General features: G+C 43.9%; 1 long non-coding RNA gene across 1 annotated transcript; it reads right to left on the bottom strand.

Moving 5' to 3' along the window:
• Positions 1-2,761: 2,761 nt before the first annotated feature.
• Positions 2,762-15,611, bottom strand: LOC116573306. Its single transcript, XR_004278699.1, has 4 exons — positions 15,549-15,611; positions 6,302-6,362; positions 4,149-4,150; positions 2,762-2,772 (listed from the first exon to the last, which is right to left on the bottom strand). It is a non-coding gene; the product is annotated as an uncharacterized LOC116573306 (long non-coding RNA).
• Positions 15,612-16,942: the final 1,331 nt, after the last annotated feature.

Raw genomic sequence — 16,942 nt, 5'->3', positions numbered from 1 at the left:
AATAGACCCATTTCAGATTTCTGACCACCAGATCTGTAAGAACTGTAAATAAATTTACTTTGTCTTAAGCCACAAAATCTGTGATAATTTGTTACAACAACATCAAGAAATGAACATAGTCATAAAAGATTCAGGAGAGTTTTCCAGGAAAAAAAAAAAAAAAGTGAGAAAGCAAGACATTTCTGAGAAAAAGTTCAAAACCCATGATTGGTGTGGCAGAACATGGTGGGCAGAGGATACTGCCAATTCTTCCATTTACCAGAAAACCTGGTGGTGGACAGGGTTTGTTGCCTAACCAGCATCAGTTTCTCCCTAATTCCTTCTTAACAAAATCCCAGTTTTGCTCAGATTCCTCCTTTTACCCCATGAAGCATGAGCCTCAGGAGAAGCTAGTATTACCGCCCACTCAGGGATAGAAGGGCCGCAGCTGCCCTGATAGTAATGGCAGTCCCTCACTGGTGGCTGACTGAGGAGTGGGTATGAGCCCAGTTCTGGCCAATGAGAGATAAAGGGGAACCTGCTGGAAAGGGGAGCCCTGAGGAATGTTCCTCCTCTTTTCATCCTGAATTCCTTCATCCAGGTACATCATTAGGGCTGGCTGTGATGCCGGGGAAACTCTCCAGCCATCTCGCCACCCAGCTTAAGGACAAAATCAACACATGAAGAAGAACAGAGCAGGGAGGTGAAAAGAACCTGGTCTTTGACTGATATCATGAAGTCCTTGAAACCAACAACCTGTGGTCTCCCTACAAGGTGTGCTTCCTGGATTGTGAGATGACCTTCCCATTGTTTGAGTTGCAGTTTCTGTTACTTGCGGCCAAAAGCATCCTAACTGATACATTTGATTTTAAAAGGTTGAGGCCAGATTATAAAGGCTTTGAGGGCCACAATATGGGATGAGAAATGCAGCTACCTAGCATGAAGGAATTAGACAGTCTCAGCAGGGGAGTGACCTAACTTGTGTTGGGGACAAATGACTGCTTGTGCACAGCAGTTAGTCTGAGATGGAGGAGACTGGAAAGAAAAGGAGGGAGTGCTACCACAGCAGCCCCTCCTGAGGGAATACACAGGTTCTGAATGAAAGCAAAAGGGGTGTCTGGGGTGGGGAGACAGAAGAAGGATAGAGTACTTGGAACCTGAGTGCATGTGGAGTATGAGTAGTTGGAGACAACAGGAATTTTTAAAAATATACTCACTACTGTAATCCCAATAATTAGGTATCTTAAATGTCTTTTAATGTGTGCCCGTGTTATAGGGAAGCCTTGCGTCTCCTTCCCCTCCACCTTCAGTGGGGCTGGAACTTGTAGTTAGAGTATGTCAAAAGATACAGTAATTGACGTCAACACAGATGTTAAGCGTAAGATTAACACCCAGAAAAGCTGCAGGTCCATTACCCCTCCCCCTAAAGAAAGGAACCAACGTGTTGCTTTTTCTTCATCTGTCTCTCAGACATGTATGGAAACACATCCCAGCTTAAACACCTGAAAGTACACTAGGGCCAATCCTCTACTTTCTGTCCTCCTGTTTTCCATTGAGGGACAGCCCAAGCAGCATCCTTGGCAATGACATGAGCACTCCTGCAATCTCCACACCAGTGCTACATTTCAATTAAAAAAACTTCGTTTCACATTTCTGCCCCAGGTCAGAGATTCCTTTCTCAGGTACAAAGTCATCTTAGCCATGGAAACGGGATGACAGAAAGGAAACCCAGAGCTCCTGTATTCCAAATGGCACCTGATTCCTGGCTCACCATTGGTAAGAAAATACCACAAGCAGTTGAGAAATGATTAATAATCCCAAAACTGTAAAGTGAAGAGTGATCAACACCACCACGATTTGAAGTATGAAGAGTATCTGTGGACAATCTGCACATTTAACATCATAAAAGATGGACGATGAAAGATTTCTGCTCCAGAAGCAGCTAAGGGTTTGCCTTCCCCTTCGGGCTGACTCCCATCCAGGCCCTATATTTATATATGTTAATATATTACAGTTGGAGATTTTTTGGTTATATTTCACAGGTGACATTTTTAATCTGCCTCAAAAATGTAAACATAGCAAGGGTGTTCTGCAGACACACTGCCTGGAGCGACTGTCAAATGGAAAATTCGGTGGAAAGTTTAGCCTGTCTCCAGTTTAACTAAGTGGAGGAATGCTACAAAAGCAGGTGTTGTCTGACACAAGCAATAATTATCTTTCACCTTGATGGATGTTAGTTTAATCTGTTCCTTACATGGTAGCCTGGTCTCAGCTGACTGAATTTAGTGCCAGAAAAGCAGATGAGAAGGTGAGTGTGGCCGGTATGTGACACTATTTATAAGACCAGGCTTTGGGGTCAGTTTTGATTGATTTTCATAAGGGGATTTAACCATTTCTCCTGTTTGCCCAATAAATATTTAAATCTAGATGGATATCACAGTACTCTGTTAATACAATAACATTTTCATTAATGGATTTTTAAAGTTTCATTGAGAGAATGATTTAATTCAATGACTTTAGCAGAAAAGAAAAAAATGGGTTACTAGAACATTTTCCTAAGACATGAACAGACCCTATGTATGAATGCTCCAGGACAAATTACTCAGCTAGTAGAATTGCAATTTTAGCTGGGGAAAGGTAGAAGAAACACCTTCCAAATGTTGATCATAAGCAAACTCATTCAAAATCTTTCAAGCTGGAGGACACATTGTGGAGGTAACACTCTATACAGCTAGCAACCCCAGAGAGGTCTGTCTATGCTAAGGGAGAAACAGCATTGTCACTGAAGGACACCTTCTTTTCAAACTACTGACAGGTTTTTGTTTTGTTTTGTTTTGTTCTTTAAATCAAGATGTTGATCTTGACACTCTTCTGGACACGTTTTTGTCAGAAGGGGAAAGGGCCTATCACCTCCAAATGTCAGGAATTACATATGACAGATCATCTTCAGAATAAGGTCAGTGAAGCTGACCAAGTTTGATTCATGCAATAATTAGGCTCCTCCTGTGACAGTCAATAGGGTGCAGTAGGTAAGGCTGGGGCCCTGCATTGCCTGGATCTTGGCTCCTTCCCCCACCAGCTGTGTGGCCTTGAGCGAGGCACTTTCCTCATGTGCAAAATGGGGATGATGATTGCTTACTTCACAGGACATGTTAGTTTTAGTAAACACACATGACCCCGTGGGGCATGAAATGACGAATAAGAGACACATATGCAAGTGCATGCTCTCTCAGAGAATTGAAAACATGGTAAGGGAAGCAGAGGTACATGAATTATTGCAGACCAAACAGGATAATGACCAAGGGTAATGTGTAAATAAAGAATCTGGGAGCAAGAAATGATTTATCCCAACAAGAGCAAGGCCTTGAAAGATGAGTCGATCGCAGTAGCATGGGGATTTCAGCAGGTGGGGAAGACAAGCTGCTGGAATGAAAAAGTGAAGACCGTAGTCTCCCCACTGATAGAACAATGTGAAGAAACGAAGCAAGGTTTTCCTACCGTATACCCTGCACCAAATGCAAAGCACAGGAAATAGGGCCTTTTAGAGATACTGTTCCTATTGGCTCAGATTAGGCTATTTCAATTAAGCCAGAGCAGAGCCCTCAGTTTAATGCTTATGAATCAATCATGAACTGTACACAAGCCAGTGCCTTCTCTGGGCCCAGCCCCAGGCTCAGAGACCACAGAGACCAAAGAGCTGGAGAGACAGCTGGTGGGAAGCAGACCCTGTGTGCACAGTACTCAGATGCCCCTTCTTTTGACAGTTATAGCCATACTCTAAACTTCCCAGTCTTTTCCCTTGATTATACTCCCAATGACTCCCGCCAGGAGTTCTGTCTGGGAGACTCTCTCGAACAATAACGGCTAACATTTACTGAGCACCTAATGTGTGCTAGGCACTGTTGGAGGCCCTTCATCACCTGACACGTATGCACTACTCTTATGCCCTTTATGGAGAGGTAGAAGCTATAAGGTGAGTCTAGCATCGAAAGTGCAGGCCAGCCACTCTCGCTGTGCCTCACTGCTCTGGGACTGCTTTGTCTGCTCTGGTCCTGACTCCCACAGGGTGCTACCAGGGCTGCCACAGGGCTCGTCCTTACCACCAAACTCCAGGAATCTTCTCCTATTCCTTGAGGTTCCTGCAGCAGAGGTGTTGGGCTCCAAGGGACAGCTCTTGCCTTAGCACCAGACTCTTTTCCAGAGTAGCTTTCTGCGGAGAGGCCAGGAGGGAGCAGGCACAGGAAGGGAGCCAGCTGGCCCCTGGATTCCCCCTAGCCCTGCTGCTTAAACTGTCTCTGCCAAACTTCTTTGTTCCAGGTGACTTTCTCTCCAGGGATTTCATGGCCTTCTCTGGAGCTTGACCCCCTTTGGAGACCCCCCCATCCCCAGGCTATCAGACAGAACTTAGCATGCCGAAACCTAAATTGTGAGCCAAGTTCAAGTCCAGGTCCCAGTAAGTAAGATGAGACTGGACCTCCAATTCAATATTCCTAAATGGTCCATGGAAGAAAAGCAGTTTCCACAACATTCTGTGATGAGACCCTTGCACCCAAAGCATACAGAAGGCTCCAAACACCACATTCCATGTAGAAATAGCCACAGGCCTATAATTCTGAGGTCTTCCTAGAGGCCCAGGTCTGTCCTGATGTCTCTGGCAAGAGACAAAGCAAGCCCTGCCTCACCACACTTGCCTATCTGCTTCACCTACCCATGCACACCTAGGATGCAGCTTTTGCCACAGAGCCAGGCAAGATGGCCCGGTATGATCCGGAATTATTAATATGTAGTGACTAAGCCAGCTATGTTTGCCAATAAGCACATGATGATACCAAATTTCAGTGTTATGAATGTAATAATATCTACAATTTATTGGGCATTTCCCACACCAAGCATTTTATAGACTCTAACCCATTAATTCTCTCAATAGCAATAATATGCTGGTATTATTCTACCCATTTCAATTAAAAAAAAAAAAAGGAAAGAAAACACTAGGGCTTAGGGAAAATTGCTTGCTCAAAGTTGCACAACCAGCAGGCAGCAGAGCCAGAATTTAAACATGCGAGGTCTAACTCAGGGCTGAGCTCTCTCTCTGGCATGAAAGTTAATAGCGTGGGCTATTAACAAGCTTCAGACATGTTGGTAAATTCAGGGGCATGAATCCTAATGTAAGAACAGATTTCTCATTTGTGTTTTCCCGGGAAAGTCTTCTCATCCATTCACCCTGCATACCATGTGCATTTCCTCCCTGATCCACACCAGTTGTTAGTGTCCACCCTCTCTGGTGACTCCCAGCAACCCTAGAAGCCTCCTTCCCTCTGAACCACTTGACACCACTGGGCAATGCAGAAGACTCAGTGCCCTATAGTTCTCATCCTTAGCATATAAAACATGGAACAGCCCCTAATTCCCCTTCTCATTTTTATTATTTAATAAATTCAAGTTCTGTTTACTGTCTCAGTCCTATCTGCTGCTTCCTTTTCCTCTCCCACCCCTAACTGGATAGATGGCCATTGCCTGTTCTATTCCCAAGTTCAGTCTTGAGACATCACTTCTTCCATAAGCCAGAGGTTTCAAACCACAAAGCGAAGAGCTGGCAGAGTCTGCCGAGGGCCCAGGGCAGGCCAGCTGCAGAGCTCACAACCAAAAAGTGTGTCTTCTCCACCAGAAATGCCCCAGGAAGGATGGTTCTGATCTCCCTGGATGCAGCTAGGAGAAACTAGGGGCCCAGAGCAGTCCCTTCACCCACTCTGGGGGAAGGAGGCAGACAGCAGGGCTAGGAGCAGTGAGGGGTGGCATTTTAGTAACCCTCTGCCCGGGTCAGCAGACAACCTGCAGACCCAAAATCCAGACATGGAAGTTCAAAGAGCTTTATGGGCCCCACCCATGTGAGCTGAGCCAAAGCCACAGAACCAGAGTGATGTTAGCCCATAGTTGGAGTAAAGTGATAGTTTTGGGGAATCAAAGGCTCAGAAGAAATGACATGATCAGACCTTAGTGAAATGTCTGCAGTCAGGCAGTAGGAGTATACCCTATCCCACTATGGTCACAGTGCACCAGCCATGAGGCCTATGAATGCTTCTCCAACCCCCACTTCCCAAATCCTCAAGGAGACGGTGACTCTAAGGTCCTTTCCCAGATTCCCTCGTTTCCTACCTCCACTTTCATGAATAACTGGGTCTTTTCTACCACCCTGGTCTTCCCTCCAGGTCTGAGTTCCATTTGGAGGGGTAGAGCAGATCCTTGAGGTCCTCTAGAACCCTAGAGGACACCAAATCTTTCATACTCTCCACAGTAAACATTTACAATATAGACAAATACTTACTTGGTAATAGTGGCCACAACTCTGATGCATTGTCTTCCTCACAAAAGGCTTTTTCTCCACCCTGGCAAGGGTGAGAAGAGAAAGAACAGAAGGAGATGGAGGGAGAACAACCCAACCTGCCATTCATTCATCATCCTAGCAACTACTTAAGTGTTAAATGTCTCAATCCTTCCAGAAGAAGTGCCCAACATGGTGCCTGACATAATAAACACTCTGAATGTTGAATTAAAATTTACACATTAAATTTCGATCTTTAAAGTTCCCAGAACCTAAGGAGTGCCAACAGAGCAAGTATTCTGAATGCACATTTATATATCCCCACCAAGAACTTATATAGAGCGTGACCCACATTGTGACAAGTCCAGTGGAATGACCCAGAAATAAATGTAGTAGATCTTCAAGAAAATGGCAAAGCTCATCAGTAGTCCACAGACCTAATGGGTCTCTCCTGTGTGACCTCTTCCTGCTTACCATAAAGTCTAGAAGTCCAGGGCCAAGCTCAAGTAAGTCAGAGACAGGTAGCACTCCTTCCAGGAATGCTCCCCATTGTTATAATCCAAGGATGAACCTATGCTCAGACCTAGCAACAGACCCAAATCCAAAAAGTCTAGGGTGGAAAAGAGGGAGAAGAACACACACTAAATCCAGTGAAGCTAGACTAGAAGAACAATGAGAATTTAAATGTGTATGAGTGTATTCATGCATACGTATACAAACATACACACACATGTATACACATCCATACTTCTTCCTTAAGGGCAGAGAGTAAGTGGATCCCTGCATTCTGTAAGTTTACTTTGACAACTGTAAGAAACAGACAGAAATGAAAATTGACCACAGATGTTTGCCATGAAGTTTTTACGATTCAACATTTAGTTAACTTAATCATATATATATATTTTTAAGATTTTTTATATTATTTATTTATTTATTTGACAGAGAGCGATCGCAAGTAGGCAGAGAGGCAGGCAAAGAGAGAGAGGAGGAAGCAGGCTCCCTGCTGAGCAGAGAGCCCGATGTGGGGCTCGATCCCAGAGCCCCGGGATCATGACCCGAGCCGAAGGCAGAGGCCTTAACCCACTGAGCCACCCAGGCGCCCCTTAATCATATATTTTGAATGCTTACTTCATTCCCATTCCAGGGCTGGAGACATGAAGATAAAATTTATCACTATCTCTGCCCTTGAAAATCTTACAGCTTGGTAAACTATTGCTTCCATTTCTCTGACTTTCATTTGCAGTCTTTTGATCATAAAGGTCACACAGTCCCAGAACAAGAAATTTGGTATCACAGTCCGTCTTCACTACTGCTACCTCAGCCATGGAAAATTAAAGTGAGAAATAAAGGACAATAGCAATCATTTATTGTACCACTTAATAGGTGCCAGCCGCTAAGCTGAGTGCTTTACCACATACTACCCCCTTCTCACGCAACCACCACGTGAAGGAAGCATTACTACTACTCAGCTTTACAGATGAGGGAACAAAGGTGAAGAGATGAAAAACTTGCTCAATCATGTAACTAATAAGTGGTAGAGCTGGGGTCTGGACCTAGATCCATCTGATACCAGAGAGGCAAACTCCTAATTGCTATGGGGACATTACCATCCAGGATGACATACTGACTGTTGGGGACATCTCACAAACCATGTCTTATTTGACTCTGGAATGTAACCCCAACAATGGAATGAAGAAATGATGCTGAAGCAAATATGTAAATGTCAGGAAGGACTGTAAACCCAACCAGTCGAATAAAAAGGGTCTCGGGGCACCTGGATGGCTCAGTGGGTTAAAGCCTCTGCCTTCGGCTCAGGTCATGATCCCAGGGTCCTGGGATTGAGCCGCATATAGGGCTCTCTGCTCAGCGGGCAGACTGCTTCCCTTCCTCTCTCTCTGCCTGCCTCTCTGCCTTCTTGTAATCTCTGTCAAATACATAAATAAAATATTTAAAAAGAGAGAGAGAGAGAGAGAGTCTAGAAGGCTAGACTAAGTGGGAATGAGAAGATGAGTTGGGTAGATGGAAGAGCTTGGCTAGGAAAGGGAATGACAATTCCAATACATGAACATATATGGCTGGAAGAGAGAAAATGGAAGATTGGGTCAGAAGGGAAAGGTGGGCAGACTGAACTAAGGAATCTTTTTTGCAGACCACATGGAGCCTTTGGAAGACCATAAGCAGGAAAATGGCACACAGGAAGTGGAGGAGGCAACTGAACCGGGGAGGGGGTGGTGCAGTGGACGGCGACAGGTGGATGGGAGAGGCCAATGCCAGAGTCTGACAAACTCTGATGAGAAAAGATGAGATGGGGTTAGAAGGGGTAAGAAGACCTGAACAGCCCCCATGGACACTTTCTATCGTATCTGAGTCAAGGGCATGAATAGGATAGGGAGGGTAGAGGATAGAAAGGAGGGAGAAAGAATGAAGGAGGCTTTAGTTGGATTTGGACTACAGGAGGATGAAAGTTGAAGGGGAGACAAAGACGATAGGCTCCAAGTTCAAGTCAGCATATGGTGTCTGGGTGGCTCAGTCGGTTGAGCCTGAGCCTGGGTTTTGGCTGGCATGATGATCACTGGATCCTGGGACTGAGCCCTGTGTGGAGTCCCATGACTACTGATTACCTACTGGCTCCATGTTCAACAGGGAGGCTGCAGCTTCTCTGTCTCTCTTTCCCTCTGCCCCTGCCTCTGGCCCTCCCCACCCAGCTGACATTCTCTGTCTGTATAAAACAGACAAATCTTTAAGTTCAAATTTGTGCATCTTCAACAATGGTGTTGTCCCTAACAGAAAAAAAGAAGAAAAAAAAAAACAAGGTTTGCTGGTTGGGGTCTGTGTGTTTGTTGGGGGTGCGATGGCAGAAGCAGAGATGAGTTTTGTGTTTGTATGCTTAAGCTTAACACAATAGGACCATCATTTGTGAATATTCCACATAAGCCCGAAACCTGGAAGAGGTATCAAGGCCAGACTACAAATTCAGAAGTCATCTGCTTCAAGAGGATCAAATTGTTCTCTGTGCCTAAAGAAAAAGAAGAAAGATAAAACCTGCAGCCTTTCTGATTTTGCTCCTTATTTAAAGTCAGGTGGGGCACCTGGGTGGCTCAGTCATTAAGCGTCTACCTTCAGGTCAGGTCATGATTCCAAGACCCTGGGATTGAGCCTGCATCAGGCTCCTGCTCAGGGGGAGCCCTGATTCTCCCTCTCCCTCTGTATTTCCTCTCTCGCTGTCTCTCTGTCTCTGTCAAAAAAACAAAAAACAAAAAACAAAACCTTTATATTTAAAGTGGGGTGGATTTAAAGGATAGAAGTAGTCAGGCCACTATCAGTCATTGTCCATTTGACAAGTTTTGAATTTGGCACCTGGCACATTATCTCATTTTATTCTCTTCCCCACAGCCCTGTGAGGAAGGCACTATTTCCCCATTCCCCAAGGCTCTGAGTGGTTGAGTAGATCAACAAGGTCATACAGTTTGCACATCAGCAGAACTAGGATTAGAAGTCAAATAGGATTCCCAAATCCAGAGGTGCTTGTTGTTGCAGTCACAGAGTTCGGTCAGTGGCATTAACTCACTGGTTTGTTCAAAGGTCAAGGTCAGAATAGTCCTCTGGACTGTTAGCCACCAAGCACAGAACCACTCCAAGACCCTGGAACGTGGTTGCCAGTTTTCCAGCTTATAATGCTGGGCCATAAATACCAAAAACTTCCTGGGAAATTCTTTTGTCACAGGTATTTTGGCCCTGGTAAGAGAGCCATGGCCCATTCAACCCCTCAGATCTAAATACAACATTAGCATAAATGGCTACCTTTGATAGTAATAGCAAAGATTTTCAGAAATCCTAAGGAAGCTGAACAGAAGTATTACTCAAAACACAAATTAATTAAAAACCCATTTATGAAATCAAACATTCACAATTTCCCACGGGACTCTGTCCAAGAAATTTCTCAGGTGGCAAAGCAGCTCTGAAGCCATTTACTAAGAGGTGTGCAAAGAATTCTTTTTTATACATATATATAGCATGTAAGAACTGAGATTCTTTTACGTTAAATTAAAAATGCCAAATTTGATTCTATAACACATACTTCACTCAAAGACTCTGTAAAAGACTTCTGTAAAATAGAGTCGCCAATAATTGGATCCTTCTACAGCCTGGCACCTTTCTTTCCCCTTGGGAAGGAGCCGTCTCCTAGAAATGCAGACAGCTCGTCCCCAGACACAGGGAGTCGTCACCAGCCTCTAATAACTGCTTGTCTTGCCAGGAAGACGGGCAAGCCAGGGCAAGCCCATGGCCTGCAGCATCTGTGTCCAATTCACTCTCCTCAATAAGAAAACTTTCTTCTTACCCTGAGAATGGGGCAGATATCAGGCAGAACAACTTCATAAGCTCAGACCCAGCAGAGATCCATCTGGGATGCCACTGGCCATTCACGGCTTATGAAAACTTTTTATGGCAAAAGAACTCCAGACCTCCCATATTTCCCATAGCCCATGGCTGTCCCAACCTCCTCCCTCAAACAGCCCCTCCCAGGCGGCCAGCACCCCACGCAGCATCAGTGACTTGGGTCATGCAAACGCTATTTCAGATGGACCTCTCCAGGAATCCTGTTCCCATGGTGGGAACTGGAAGAGGGTTTAAAACTGGAAGAGAGTTTAAAAACCTAACCTCTGGGAGCAGAGTTGGAACCATTCATTTATCAAACAATGAGCTAAGGCTTTTTTCCTGGGGTGTCAGGATGTTTGTTTGGTTTGTTGTTCCCGTTTGTTTTTGTTGGCTTCTGCACTCAAACAAGATTTGGTTTTGCACAGCAGATTCCCCAAATGGAAGAAACTGTAAGAGGTTTATGATTTCATTGCTAAGTGCAGCCTCTCTTGCATAATTCTGGTCACCTAGCGGTTTAGGTAATCTACACAACACTAGCCTCATTTGAGGAATGAAAGCTGAAGACAAAACGTGGCTGGTTCATTCTCTGAGGAAAAAGAGCAGTGGGCTCACAGAAATGACTGCTCTTTGCCAGTTTAAGCCAGGCTGTAGAAACCTCCATCCCAGCTAAACGGAGCCACATGAACTTCTTGGCATAATGGATTAAGGATGCGTTTTTCTTGTTGCTTGGGACACTAAATCCCTTTTCTGACTTTTTGCACATCTTCTTAAAAGCAAGGACATTGTCTCTTGAGTGCTTAGCATTCAGTAGTAATAATTCCCATTCTACAAAAGAGGAAACCAAGGCTCAGAGCTAGCCTAACAGCTAGTATGTGGCAGTATGAGGACTCAAACACATGCCAGTGGCCAGCTCTCACTGAATTCTTTCCTTCTCCAGGTCTTAGAACCAAGAGTAAAGACTGAGCTCAGCCAATCTTAACCATGTCCCACAGGCTCTACAGCAACTTTTCCTGTTTTACCATTCTCCCACCAGCCGCAAACCCTTTCACGTACATTGGGTGGAAAGCTATAGCTCAGTGTTAGGGTGGTGGAGCGGGGTGTGGGGGAGATACTTATAAGCAGTTGAGGGTCTGTTTCTACATACAGGCAAATATGCATGTACGTTACCATTCACTGAGTCTACTAGCTAAAGGGCATCCTATGACCTGGCGTAGAGAAGGTATTCAATTAATGTTCAGTGAACAAAAGTCTGAATAAATTCACAATTTTTTTAAAGATAATAATGAGTTTCTGCATTTATATCTTTGAGGGGAGTCCCAGGCACTGCTAACCAGCCCCATGACCCTGAAGGAAATGTTCCCTCTGCCACCAACCCACTCATTTACAAATAAAAAGCTAGTCTAAGGGGACTATTTGGGTCTTCCTATCCAAGCATCATGGGAATCTATAATGCTGGTTTGTGAATTTCTATACTCAGGAAGGGGCCCCCTATGTCTGCTGGAGAGCTCTGCCATTCCTTAGCCATCCTGGGTGCCCGGTGAATACCTGCTGAGCAACTGCTATGCAAGCTGACTAGACTGCAGGGTTAGCCAAGAGAGTGAAATTTCCTAGAAAGTGAGTTTCTGTCAAATGAATTCCATTTTTCTCCTGGTTTACATTGTCCAAACTTCATTTTGCTTGGGCTGCCAGGAAATAACAGCCGCAAGATATAATAAAAGCGCACACTCAGAATATCAGCAACCAAAAGAAAAGTATACAGATTTCCATCTCCAGCAATACAGTGTCCTAGGAATCCTGAAACACTATGGCTACAGAAAAAAAAAAAAAAAAAAGTTTAAAATTGCTAAACAAAGGCGGGGGACCTCAGTGGCTCAGTCGATTAAGGGTCTGACTCTTAATTTTGGCTGAGGTCATGATCGCAGGGTTGTGATATCAAACCTCACGGTGGGCTCCAGACTGGATACAGAGCCTGCTTAAGACTCTCTCTCTCTCTCTCGGGGCACCTGGGTTGCTCAGTCAGTTAGGTGTTAGCCTTCGGCTCAGGTCATGATCTCAGGGTCCTGGGATCAAGCCCCACGTCAGGCTCTCTGCTCTGTGGGAAGCCTGCTTCTCCCTCTCTCACTCCCTGTGCTTGTGTTCCCTCTCTCGCTGTCTCTCTCTCTGTCAAATAAATAAAATCTTTAAAAAAAAAAAAAAAAGACTCTCTCTCTGTCTCTCTGCCCCTCCCCCTTCCCCCTCTATAAATAAATAAATAAATAAAGTGCTAAACAAAATATAGAAAGCCCTCCTTTAAATAAGCAAACATGCGGGCGCCTGGGTGGCTCAGTGGGTTAAGCCGCTGCCTTCGGCTCAGGTCATGATCTCAGGGTCCTGGGATCGAGTCCCGCATCGGGTTCTCTGCTCCGCGGGGAGCCTGCTTCCTCCTCTCTCTCTCTCTGCCTGCCTCTCTGCCTACTTGTGATCTCTCTGTGTCAAATGAATAAATAAAATCTTTAAATAAATAAATAAATAAATAAATAAATAAAGCAAACATGCTTCCAAGAAAATAATAGCATTTTACCTCCCTGAGACCAAGGCTGAAGCAGACCAGAGCTAAGTGACCATCTACAGTGGGGATATCTATGGAGATCTGTAGGTACCTCCTGTACAGTGAAGAGCCAGACCAGCCTGCAGAAAGCGAGGACACAAGGAGCCTATGCCCTGAGAAAAAAACCAAACTAGAAGAAAACCCACCCAGCAGTGGCAGACAACAAAAAAAAATGGTCCATCATAGCTGTGGTTCTGGGTGAAACTAACAATAATAATAAAATTTCCAAGAGATTTTTTGACTACAAATTTCACCACACACAGAAATTTGGGGCCACAAATTTTAGTATCTACACTAAAAAAGACAAAGAAAAAAGACAAGGAAAATTTCATTTAAAATAAAAAGTTTCGGGCGCTTGGGTGGCTCAGTGGGTTACGCCACTGCCTTTGGCTCAGGTCATGATCTCAGGGTCCTGGGATCGAGTCCCACATTGGGCTCTCTGCTCAGCAGGGAGCCTGCTTCCCTTCCTCTCTCTCTGCCTGCCTCTCTGCTTACGTGTGATCTCTCTGTCAAATAAATACATAAAATCTTTAATAAATAAATAAATAAATAGTTTCGGGGCACCTGGGTGGCTCAGTGGTTAAAGCCTCTGCCTTCGGCTCAGGTCATGATCCCAGGTCCTGGGATCAAGCCCCACATAGGGCTCTCTGCTCAGTGGGGAGCCTGCTTCCTCCTCTCTCTGCCTGCCTCTCTGCCTACTTATCATCTCTGTCTGTCAAATAAATAAACAAAATCTTTAAAAAAATAAATAAAATAAAATAAAAAGTTTCAGCAAATGGATTCACAATCAAAAATTACATAAAACAGGGCGCCTGGGTGGCTCAGTGGATTAATCTGCTGCCTTCAGCTCAGGTCATGATCTCAGGGTTCTGGGATCAAGTACCGCTTCGAGCTCTCTGCCCAACAGGGAGCCTGCTTCCCTCTCTCTCTCTCTCTGCCTGCCTCTCTGCCTACTTGTGATCTCTGTCGAATAAATAAATAAAATCTCTTTAAAAACAAATTACATAAAATAAAAGGAAACAAGCCACCAAGTGCAAAAGTCAGCAGAAGCAACTGATAACAGAACCCGATTCATAAAGACCTCAGGTATTAGAATTACTAGATACAAAACATAAAATAAGGATACGTAAGATGTTTTTAAGAAATAAAAGAATCAAAAACACATCTGAAAATAATCCAACTAAAACTTCTTGATATTGGTTGCCTGGGTGGCTCAGTGGGTTAAGCCTCTGCCTTCGGCTCAGGTCATGATCTGAGGGTCCTGGGATCGAGCTCCACATTGGGCTCTCTCTCTGCCTTCTGCTCTGCCTGCTTGTGATTTCTCTCTCTGTCAAATAAATAAATAAAATCATTTTTAAGAAATTAACTTAAAAAATAAAACTTCTTGAAATTAAAATATTACAATTTAAATTTAAAATTCAATGCAAGGGTTAAACCATGGGTTAAAAAAAAAAAAAAATCACAACTCAAGAACCAAATAGGTTTGAAGAAATTAAACAGAACACAAAAACAAGACCAAATATATGAAAGAGGGTAAATAAACAAAAGGTTAGTGAGAAGGCCCCACAGACATCTAATTGGTATTCCAGAAGGCAGTAAAAGAGAATGTTGAGAATTTTCCCAAATTGATCCAATTCCAATCTCTTAGTCAGAAATTCCAATGAATTCAAAGCAGTGAACACTTTCTAGACCAAGGAAGGATGTTAAAAGTAGCCAGAAAGCAAAGATGGAATCCTTCAGAGGAATGAAAATTAAGCTGACCGAAGGCGTCTGAACGATGACAGGAGTCAGTAGACAGTGGAATAACATCTTCAAAGTGCTGAGAGAAAATAACTTTCAATCTTAAATTATGGGCTTAGAGAAACTACCTTTCCAGAATGAGAGTAAAGGTATTTTTAGGCAAATAAAAATTGAGAAAATTCACCAAAAGACCCTCACTGGAAGTCCTTCTTAAAGGACATGCCCCAGGAGGAATATGCCCCAGAGGAACAGCTGAGCTACAAGAAGGGGGAGGAAACACACAGCATACATGTGAGTAACTAAATAATTCTGACCGTAGAGACGCTACTAATAAGGTTCACAAGAAGGACTCCACTTTCCAAAAATATAGCGGTACTCCACTCTGATATTTCTCTAAGTAATATTCCTTCTTAAAAGAGACCAAAGTGAAAACACAGCTTTAATAGGTATCTTTACCCTTTCCTGTTTCTTTCCTCAAGCCTCCCTCCCTTCGTTTTCCCCATCTTTGGGTACAGAAAGTTAAAAGCTGAATTGGCTAAATCTTACCTAAAGATAGAAGCAGTCACCAGAGTGTCAAACACCATAAAAAGATGAGCCAGGAAATCTTTAGTGGCCCAAGAAAGGACACTTTGGGTGGACTGCAGCGGTTGGAAGTGAGACTCAGTTAAGGGGTGAGAGGGAAGTCAGTAAAGGGTGAGGTGTGAAATGCGGGGTCGGTTCACCAGAGGACAAAGACAAGCACAGGAGACCAGGGGCACCTGGTGCATCTGCAAAAAGCTTTTATAAGACCCCCTTGAAGACTGGAGGCAATCCTTCCCAAAGTAAACCAGCATTCACTTAGCAGAAATTCCAGCTCTAGGAATGCATGAGCTGTGGGCAATCCCAAACAACTAATATTCTTCTCTTTTAAGACTTATTTCTGGAAGGTTTATTTTATTTTATTTTTTAAAGATTTTATTTGACAGAGGTCACAAGTAGGCAGAGAAGCAGGCAGAGAGAAAGGAGGAAGCAGGATCCCTGCTGAGCAGAGAGCCTGATGCGGGGCTCGATCCCAGGGTCCTGGGATCATGACCTGAGCCGAAGGCAGAGGCTTTAACCCACTGAGCCACCCAGGTGCCCCTGCAAGGTTTATTTTAGACTGATACTTTGAGTGCTGACTCCATACCAGGCATTAGATTATTGTTTACTCCTCAAATGAACCTTATGAGGGGATTACTAGTTCATTCTCACAAGGAAACCAAAGCTTAAAGTTAAATGATTTGCCCAAGGTTGTGGAGTTAGTAGTGGATCAAGTCAGAACCTGAACCCAAGTTAGTATGAGTACAGAGTTCATGCTCTCAATCACTGTACTTTTTTGCCTCCCTTAACTCTTTCCACTATAGGAACCTATTTACATTTTTTTAAAGTGCAGGCCTCCACATATAATAAAGCAACTGTGTGTAGATATAGCCTTAACTTATATTACCATGTTTATATTTTACATAATATGTCAATGATGAAAATTAACTTATATATGTATGTCTCACTTTTTTTTTTTAAAGATTTTATTTATTTATTTATTTGACAGAAAGAAATCACAAGTAGATGGAGAGGCAGGCAGAGAGAGACAGAGGGAAGCAGGCTCCCCGCTGAGCAGAGAGCCCGACGCGGGACTCGATCCCAGCACCCTGAGACCACGACCCGAGCCGAAGGCAGCGGCTTAACCCACTGAGCCACCCAGGCGCCCTGTATGTCTCACTTGATTTATGTTGACTTAATAGAAGGCAATGACTTAAGGTCTTTCGTCAACTCGGTACTCACAGTCTGGGACATCTGTATTTGAGAACACTCTATGTCTTATTCATCTTTGTCCTCTTCATCTTTAGCACATGGCAGGTGCTTCAAAAATGTTTGTGGAATGAAGTTCTATGACTTTCTTGATAGCCTGTATACACTTGCAT

This window comes from Mustela erminea, chromosome 14 (genome assembly GCF_009829155.1).
Source record: "Mustela erminea isolate mMusErm1 chromosome 14, mMusErm1.Pri, whole genome shotgun sequence".
Taxonomy (NCBI): Eukaryota; Metazoa; Chordata; class Mammalia; order Carnivora; family Mustelidae; genus Mustela; species Mustela erminea.
This window is presented reverse-complemented; position numbering and strand designations above follow the sequence as displayed.